A 9,243-nucleotide genomic window follows, 5' to 3' on the forward strand; every position below is an offset into this window, starting at 1 on the left:
GCAGGTTCGGCAGCCAACAGTGTTCAGGGTCGAGTTAGTAATCCTCTTTTTCCATTTCCGTTTGCTATTTGATGTAATTATAGTTTTTGATTGAAATCCACCCGGAGTGTAACCCCTCTGCTTAATGCACTGCTTAAATCCTTGGGTACACAACCACGCTGCTCCCCAGACTCGCCTGGAATAGGAAACCATTTCAATGCCAAAAATAAGTCTTTGCTTTCTTTGGTAACGCCCTCGGTCTTGGCTCAGCCTCTGCTACACGCACCAAAGGAGAAGGGCAGGGAGTTTAAGAGGGCTGCCTGATACCACCAATGGACTAGTGGCTTTGTGCTAGAAGTTGAATCTGCAAGAGGGTTTAAAAACTTTTGAAGGCTTTCTTTAACACCCAGACACTAGGAGAGGCTGCACAGCGGTACGAACACCGGGCCTGGAGCCTGGCCTTGACCTTCCCAGTGGATTTGCTGCTATCCGAACCATAAATAGTAGCAAGCCGAAGCTCTGTCCTGCCTTTGTGTGGGGTAAACAGTGGTTTCTGTCCTGAAAGACCTCTTGAAGATAAAACGAATAGATGATATTCATAACCCAAAGGAGAGCTGGGAGATCTGCCTCTCTGTAAAATCAGATCGCCGGAGCTGTTTTCTTCTCTCCAGCTCACTCTGTACCACTTGGCCAAAAATGCAGGGCAACAGCTAGACCAGTAGGCCAGACACCAAACGAGTACATTAGCAATTACATCCCACAGAAGGAGCAGCCCACAGCTGTGTGACTGGGCTGGCAGCAAAATCGCTAATACTTGTGGAGAGAAATGGCCTAGGAAAAAGCAATGTTTCAGGTGCCCATTAGTTCGCTGGATATCAGAAGGAAAAGTGTTCTCTGAGGACTTCACACCCAAATCAGTATCTCAGTCACTGTACAAAAACCTGATGTGGGTTGGGGAGGCATGTAATACGTAGACTTGCTCCATAAAAGCAACCCAACCTATGAGGTGGAGCGAGATCATCTCAGGACAATGAACAAAGGTACAATTTCACTCAAGATTCAGAAAAAAAAGTTAATTCTCCTATACAGGAGAAACTCAGCATGGTTCCCTTCATGCTTACTAGCTTGCTTGAAGACCAAGGTATGTGGAAGGTGAATATGATTAGAAAATAGTAACTCAAAGCCTTCCCCAGCAGGGGAATGGGACCTCTGCGATTTGAAAACAGTGATGTTACAACTCCTGTTCCACACCTCCATTTGCACAAGGAGAATGAAGCCCTCAAAGCTACCCTGTGAGATTTTCAGACCTGTTGCAGAAACTCGGAAAAGTCTAAGAAAGCTGTTAAGCTTTGGATGCTTCTACACCCTGAGACACCTGCCTCCAAGAGGCACGCAGCCAACTCAGTGCAGGACCTTTGGAACCAAACATGGCTCTCTGGACCCGATTCTGCGTGGCTTGGCCTTTACAGCATCGTTTATGTCAAGGCCAAGCAGTGGCAAAACAGTGGGATCAGAACAGCACTGTTATAAACAACTTTACAAAGGTGAAAGGGACCAGATAGCCTGCCCATCCCTTTCCATTTTATGCCGAAGAGGAGCCCTGAGTGAAGGAGGAGGTCGCTGAACCAGCCTCTCAGGCTGGAGGCACCTTCGCTGGCAGCACCGTGACTCAGCGGTGAATCAGAGGCAGACTGTGTCTGGCTGCCGGATGGGCCGGACTATGGCAGGAAGATGAAGACAGCAAAGCAAGAGAAAGAGAGAAGTGTAGGCAACATGGCAAGTGGGGGTCCCCCAGGCCAGAAAGCAAAACCTGCCCAAGGCTTCCACATTTCTAGGAACCCTCTGTCATTGACAGCATCTGCTAATCAGCTGAGCCCCAATTACTGGCGCCTCCTTCACCAGCAGGAACTGTATAGCCAGCATGGGGCACAATGCACAGTGCCCACTGGCACATCTGCTGCCCTGTTCTGCCCCTTCTTGATGCTGAAGCAGCTCATCAGCAGAAACCTGCCTTTCAAACAGCTCTCCCTGCTCTGCTCCAGCCCTTCCTCTCGGTGGGTCCAGGCAGTCAGTTTTTTCTCTCTCATCAGATATCTCTGTCTCTCTGAAATATTCAGATGATTTGGTTTTGTTCTCTTCTCCCCCACATCAAATCCTCCCCCTGCTTGTGGAAGCAGTGGATTTCACCCAGGCACAGGAGGCTAATTTACACCCTTCAGGGTTTAAAATAGCAGTGGCGTAAATGAAAAGTCCAATTTCTTCAAATTTGCATTGTAAAACCATCCTTCAACTTCCTTGAAATAAATTTTACTATTTTATTAGTGCAAACAAAATGGTAATAAAACACTAATACAGCGCCTTGTATCCAGGGGAAGAGCTAAAATTAACATAGACCGAGCAGTGTTTGCTATTACATTCAATTACCTTTTTACTTGAGATTTACATTCTCATCCCCTTAATCTCCATAGTGGTGGCTTTGAAATCGTTCCCCACAGTCATTCCTGCATTTGGAATGGACGGCAGGAAAGCCGCTCGCTCGCCACCACCGCTCCTGCTGCCAGCACCCTGGTGCCAGCCTCTTCCCTTGAGACCCCTGGGCAAGTTTCCCGAGACTTGTCCAGGGACATGTCCGGAGAGCCTCAGCAGCAAGTGCCTTTACCTTCCTCTGTTAGTCTCACTCAGGCCTTAATTTCTAAACTCCAGACAAATACACTAGCAGCAAAAATACAGCCCATGTTCCATAGTTGCCTTCCATCTGGCTCTGGAAACTGTTCCTTAATTCGCAGCTACAAGCCATGTTGCAGGCAAGTTTTATCATCTCCATTGTACAGATACAAAAACTAAGGCAAAGACTGAGGACTAAAGTCTGAATACAGCGGCTCCCAGTGCAAATCTGGAATAGCGTATTTTGTAGTGGAAGTATTCCAGCTTTCACCTGGGACTCACTGAATTCAGACTTTGCTCTGGAGTTATTTAACTGGGATCGTGTCCCGCAAACCAGGGGTCCCAGATCCACAGGCTTAGTAGCATATTCAGGAAAATAGCAGCTCCAGGACTGCCTGATGAAACTCAGAGAGAACCTGCACTGAAAAGAAAGGACGCTAAGGATACAAATCCCAGTAAATGCAATACAGGAAATCCACTTCCCCAGTATCAGGGGAAAAGTTTTAATTGGCAGCATCTTTGGATGCTTTCTTTTAATATACTAGGCATGTCAGTGATTTTGGCCATTATCAGAAGAATGGCAAGCCTTCGATAAGACACCACAGGAAAGTGCCACGTTGGTCCAGCTCCATGCAGTGACTTTGATTCTCTGCTCTTCTTTCTTCCTTTTCATGTACTGAATGTTGGACACCTCCTCTCTTACAAGCTAAGTCAAAACATTTAACCTTTCTTTGGAGAGCATGGCCAGCACCTGCCTTACAGGTGATATCCACAACTTTGTTCACTAATTTTGATACAACACTTTGCGATACCCAAATGAGATAACAGAGATTAATTAAGCACTATGTAATATCTTTCTAGCCTGGCCAAGAAAAGACTCAACAGCCTTTCATCCCAGCCTGCTCACTACCCAGCTATTCCAACGCTACAGGACCGCTACAATACTGAACAGAGTCAACAGCTAAGGAGAAGTAGAGGGCTATTTGGGAAGGTACCAGCCAGCATCCTAAGGAAGAGCATCTCCTGAGAGAAACAGGTCGCTTGAGTGTCGCCCAAGCCCAGCCCAGCTGTATTGAATGTACCACACATGGACTGCATGCAAGTGCCTGAGCGAGCCATCATCACCTGTTTGGATGGGAAAACACTTCTAACTGCTCTAACAAAGTTCCAGGCAGCACAGGGGCACTACATGGCCCTGGTCGTACCTAGAGTACCAATGAACTGGCTGTAACGACCCTGCTGAAACACAACCCCACCAGAATCCACTTTGTCCCATATAGCACAAGGTCACTCTAATTTCTAGTGCCCCTTGGGCAGCTATCCCACAACTCCCAATTCTTCTTTTGAAAGAAGAACATTGCAGGTGATTCAGCAAGAGATTTTGTGCCAACAAGAACCTGCTAGTCAGAGAGTTTTCCTGTGACAGGGAGGTCTATGTCCTAGCACTTGGTGGTACTCAGGAGTCCCCTAGGCAGTATCCCTGACAGCTGCCTTCAAGGTCCTCTTCCTTTTCTCATCAACAAAACCTTCTGGTTTCCGCATTTTAATCCATGACTTGCATGCCTATCCCCTAAATTGCTCATCTATCTGTCCTCCCGAATAGCATGGTCCTTCATCCTTCCCCTCTAGCCATCTTGATCTTCATGGCTAGAGGGGAAGGATCATGCAAAGCATCAGTCTATAGGATACCCCTAGAATAAATGATAAATCCTCCCCAACCAAATAACAAATGTGTCCCCAGGAAACCTTTAATCTGTCCACCTTCTAGAAGGCAGCATACAAAGGCCCTAGTGCAAACAAAATTATCACAGGACACCTGAGCAAAACAAAAAACCCCGAACAATAAAGAGTAGGAAGAAGAAATCTGCCCAATAGCACAGGGCTGAGGTTGGTTTGAGCTGGTCTTCTGCCCTTTTTTTCTGTTCTCTTTCCCCCGCTCCCCTGAACAAAAGGAAGTTTGTTGTCAGGCTCAAACACTTCCTGGGCCTTGTCCGAGTTCCACCTTGTTTTCTTTTTCTCTTCTCCCCACCCTGTACAAATAAAGCAAAAACCAGCTGGCACCACCTGTGATGAAAAGGCCAACTAAATGCAGAATTTTATCTTTTCTTTCTTTTCTCCCTCCTCCTTTTTCCCTTTTTTTTTGGCCAGAAGTTTTGGGCAAAGGACAAAAGGTATTGTTGGGTAAGCATAATTCCAGTGGCTGAGTCATGCTAAGACACTAAAGCGCTGGCTGCTGATGGGGTAAGGTAAGCCAAGCTGCCGCTTCGCTAAATGCAATGAAAATGCTAGCATACCACCGCAAGCTCTGCCAGCCCCAAAGCACAAGGGACAATAGAAGATTCTCATAGTAAGAAAAGGTGCAAAGAAATCAAGTAAAATCCTGGTACAAGTATCTTCACCTAAGAAATCCCAGGAAGAAAGACTGTCATACAGAAGAGGCTGGATGGGCTCCTCCCTCAAGACTGTAAAGGTTGTGAAGGTCATAGTAAAGACAACTACGATCCTTACTTACGATAAGGGAAGGCTACGATGCCTTCTTCGGTTCTCCATCCAGGCCTACTTTTTGTGATTTCATGACACAAGTCAGACCCACAGCTGGTCAGTCCTATAAGCGGCCTCCTTTCCCCCGCAACTGTAAGCTCTTTGAGGCAGGGAGCTCACGTTGCTCTTGCAGCCCCAAGCACAACTGAACGGGCAGGGGGCTTCCAGGCACTACCACGATGCAGATAATCATCAACCCATTTCTAGCTGCAAATTAAATGGTGCCCCAAGCGGGCACTTGCTCGGAGCACATTCAAAAGCACACTGTAGACTGTGCAACTCAATGGTGCATTTGGGGGAGCTGGAGCACTGGCTGTTTGTTTATTTTATGATGCACTTTGGTCTCTCTCAGTTGTACTGTTATCCTACACCTGTTCGCTCCCCTTTCTCTGGGCTGATAACAGACAGTACGTTGTGCAGAGTGGGGGCCTGGCCTGGCTCTTTTTGTTTTTAATGAGACACATGTATTTGGTTCCAGACTATCAATACTCAGGGTCAGGGAAGAGGCAGAAAATTTCCCTGAATAGGCATAATCAGTTCAGCAGAATGATGTGGAGCAAGGTCCTCAAACGGATCTAAACAGGACAAACGTCTTTGTTGATCAACCCTCCCTAGGGCAAATCCTGCTTCCCCCAGTGTAGCCCATCTCCTTTTGGAACCCACACTCACACAGGGTGTTACACTGCTGCTACATTTCTTTAATGTAGACATAGGCCTGGCCTCTTTCAACAGTTCTGGCATCTTTTCATGGCAGACCCCATGACACACGGAGGCGGCTGAGAACAAGGAATCATGCTTTTCCAGGAACGGGGAATCCAGATTTTCTGGTTTATAAATTTTCCCATCTGGATTTGTTTTGCTGTTCATAGGGTAGATCACCAGAGATAAGGAAAGAAAAGTAAAGAAATATCAGAGCAGTGGCAGCCCCGACGGGCTCACATGAATTTCTTGCATGTCACAATCTCCTGTTTGGGCAGAAATTTGAATGTATTTTCCAGCAGCAACACAGATAAACTGGCATCTCCCCCAGGGGCCGTTTCAGTTCTGCTGCTGCCTAAGGGTTCTGTAACGTAGGAACTGAGGAGCTTGGACATGCCCGCTCTCAAGACTGTCTCCATAAGGACATGGTAACTTCTCTGCCACTTGCATGGCAAAAACTAAAATCGGCTGAGACTCCTTAGCCCATTAGAAGAGCCTATAGATGAGCAGGTTATTACTTGAAACAGCTGCAGTGAAAGACTGTGTTGGGAAAATTCTGCACAAGCTCCCAAACGACATAGTTAGGAATGAGTAGGTCGTCTCCACATAACAGAACCAGTAGCTTCACCTCTCCTCCACGGCACAGGGCCTGTTGGAGCCTGTTCTCTGGGGAAGAATCCCCCGGGATTGCAGCCGGATGGTATGGGAACAGATCTCCCAAGACCTACCAAGCTGTCCCCCTGCTCTCAGGTAAGACCAGGCCCTACAGGACCTGCCAGGGCCACTCTTCCCACCTCTGCAGCCTAGTCCCAAGGCTCTGAACTGGCTTCCAATGCCACTGGCTGTCCAGGTGCAGAAAGGCACCTGCGGACTAGAGCAGATATGGGCCTGGATCCTAAAGACCACAGTAGGTAAGAGCAGCCTGAGGAGTGGAGCCAAGGGGCCAGGGGCTGTGACGCTGTGTATGTCTGTCCTCCTCTGCCACCCCTAAGCCAGGCTGCTGAATTTACACAGCAAGGACGACTTGGTAAAGACAGTGTGGCGGCTGTCAGCTGGGAGCCTCTGCACACTAAGCTCCTGGTTAAATGTTTTCATCAAAACCAGAGCGAGAAAGTGCAGAGCAAACACCACCAATTAGAGGCTGGGATGAAGCGTTCCTGCCAGCAGATCTGGTGAGAGGGGCATGAGTCACCTTAACCCTTTGGGAGCCAGAGCCAGCACAACTCCACAGGGGAGAGGAGGAAGATGGGAGAGGAAACCTCTCACAAATCTTTCATTTGCACCCACTCATTTTCATTTATTTGTAGGAAGTTGAATTCAGAAGTGAACACTCGCCGTGTTTGGAGCCATATTATCCCCATAACCACTGCCCTCGCCATTCTCATACCTGGAGGAGCCTGAACCAGGCAACCCGCCCGCTCCAGTGAAGACAGTCACAAGCTTGTTCAGAGAGCTGGACAGCAGCCCAGGGCAGAGGCTATCAGGTGCACATTGAGAAGGTCTGGGGTTGGCCAACCCTCAAGCTATTTCTACCTTCCAAGTCCATTCCAGCAAACAGAAAATATCACATCAGTTCTACTGAAGGCTAAGGTGTCAGTGAGAGTAACAGAGGCAGTACTCCATGCCTCATTCCAAGATAAAAGGATTTGTCTCAGACAAAATACTTCCCCATCAGAAACATGATGAAATGTAGCCAGCAGTAAAGAGGAGAGCTGGGATCAGCGTCAGGCAGGTATGCCCCTCTTCCCCTAAACTGACTCTGCCTAGCTGCTGTTAATTGTCCAATTTCTGAACATGCAAAAGATGATCAAAATTTAACTGCGTACTTGGGCTGAATTCCCTTTCAATGCTAATAACACGCTCCTGTTTGCAGCAGGATTGAGTGCCTACAAGCCAAAAGTTCAGCTTTCTAGGAGTATCAAACATTGCAACATTACAGGTGTTCAGAGAGATTGGTCCCTTCCGCAGCAACAAACCCTGAAGTCAGAACTATGTTTTTGCTCTCAGTCACTCAAGCACCCACTGACTCCACCTCAGCACAGGACTGAGCAGACACTGCAGGAAAGAGCCCCAGTCTGCGTTCGGACCAAATCCTGCCCACCTGCTACACGATGCAGCAGAGATGGCATTGCTGCAACGGGCGGCATTTTGGAAGCTTTCTGCAAGGAAGTCTCCCCCCGGCCAAGCTCCCTGTCTTGAGGTGAGGGACAGAAACAGGCACAGGGGCAATGGACCTGCTGCTATGGAGATCAAGAGGCATTCACCCAAGGCAGGGAAGCTAAAAGCTGAGAAAGGATAAATTAACACAGCAGCTTATACTGGTGAGATCCCTTTCAATTTAGGGCACAGAAGGGCTATGTGTGATGCAGTCCGGTATCTGGCCCTCCACAGTTACATGTGTCCAAAGCTGGGGCCCCCAGAAGTTGTGAATTTCAGGCATACCACGATTACTGGAGCAGACGGTTTCAGATCCTGCTGAGCCAGCTTGTGGCTGTATTCAAAATTGAGTAAATTTACAGCTGTAAGCTGGGAGTTTATACAACCCGTAACTTGTTAGGGATGGCTGACCAAGCCAGAACGATCGCTCCCCAGCCGACAGGGCTCTTATTGGTTAGACCTTTGAGCGCCTGGTAGATTTTATTATTTTTCTTTGTCTTTTTCTTTTGCATTGGGGGGGGGGTTGGAAGGGAAACATTTATTTTTGTTCCTTTTCTCACCAAAGACAAACTGAAATTAAATCTCAGGTTCAATCCACCGTGAATTCTTCAGCATATCAGCTGGGGACTGTAGCACACCCAGTGACCATCTCCTTGGACAAGGCTGCCGTATTTTTCTCACTCTGTGCAGAGTCTTGCAACATGAATAGCTCCACAGCATTCAACGTATTATTACCAGAGTTAGCAAGGCTGCCCTCATGCTGGCCCCTTTTGCGTGGACACTTCCCTCCCCATTCGTACCGGACCCCACAAACGCTACTCTGCTCCAGCCTGGGCTGCAAGAAAACGTGGTCTGAGTTTGGTGCAGCAAATACAGTGCCCTGCAAAGACCTTCCTTCCATCTCCTTTGCAAGGATAAACAGCTGGAGCAGTATCAGACCTGAAGTCATCTGAACCTGGATCCACAAACAGCAACACAAGAAGTCTGCCAAGTAATAGGCAAGCAGCAGGCAGCGAGCGTAAAGCAGGACTCCAGGAGCCCTCTGATGGGAACAAAATCAGCATCATTCACAGTGCCTGCAAGTACGAAAGCTATCCAGCCTGAGGAAAGCACAGGGCTAACCTGCATGTAACAGCCTCAACCTAAAATCCTCTATTTTTATTACAGCACGGTCCCAGTTCTTGTCAGAAAGGCAATTTCAGC

At 47.9% G+C, this 9,243-nt stretch overlaps 1 protein-coding gene across 5 annotated transcripts in view; it reads right to left on the minus strand.

Annotated features, from left to right (window-relative positions):
* Positions 1 to 9,243, minus strand: part of CASZ1 (castor zinc finger 1) — a 243,234-nt gene that overhangs the window by 189,730 nt on the left and 44,261 nt on the right. The window lies entirely within an intron of this gene.

The sequence above is a fragment of the Pygoscelis adeliae genome, unplaced genomic scaffold (genome assembly GCF_000699105.1).
Source record: "Pygoscelis adeliae isolate BGI_AS28 unplaced genomic scaffold, ASM69910v1 Scaffold36, whole genome shotgun sequence".
Lineage (NCBI taxonomy): Eukaryota > Metazoa > Chordata > Aves > Sphenisciformes > Spheniscidae > Pygoscelis > Pygoscelis adeliae.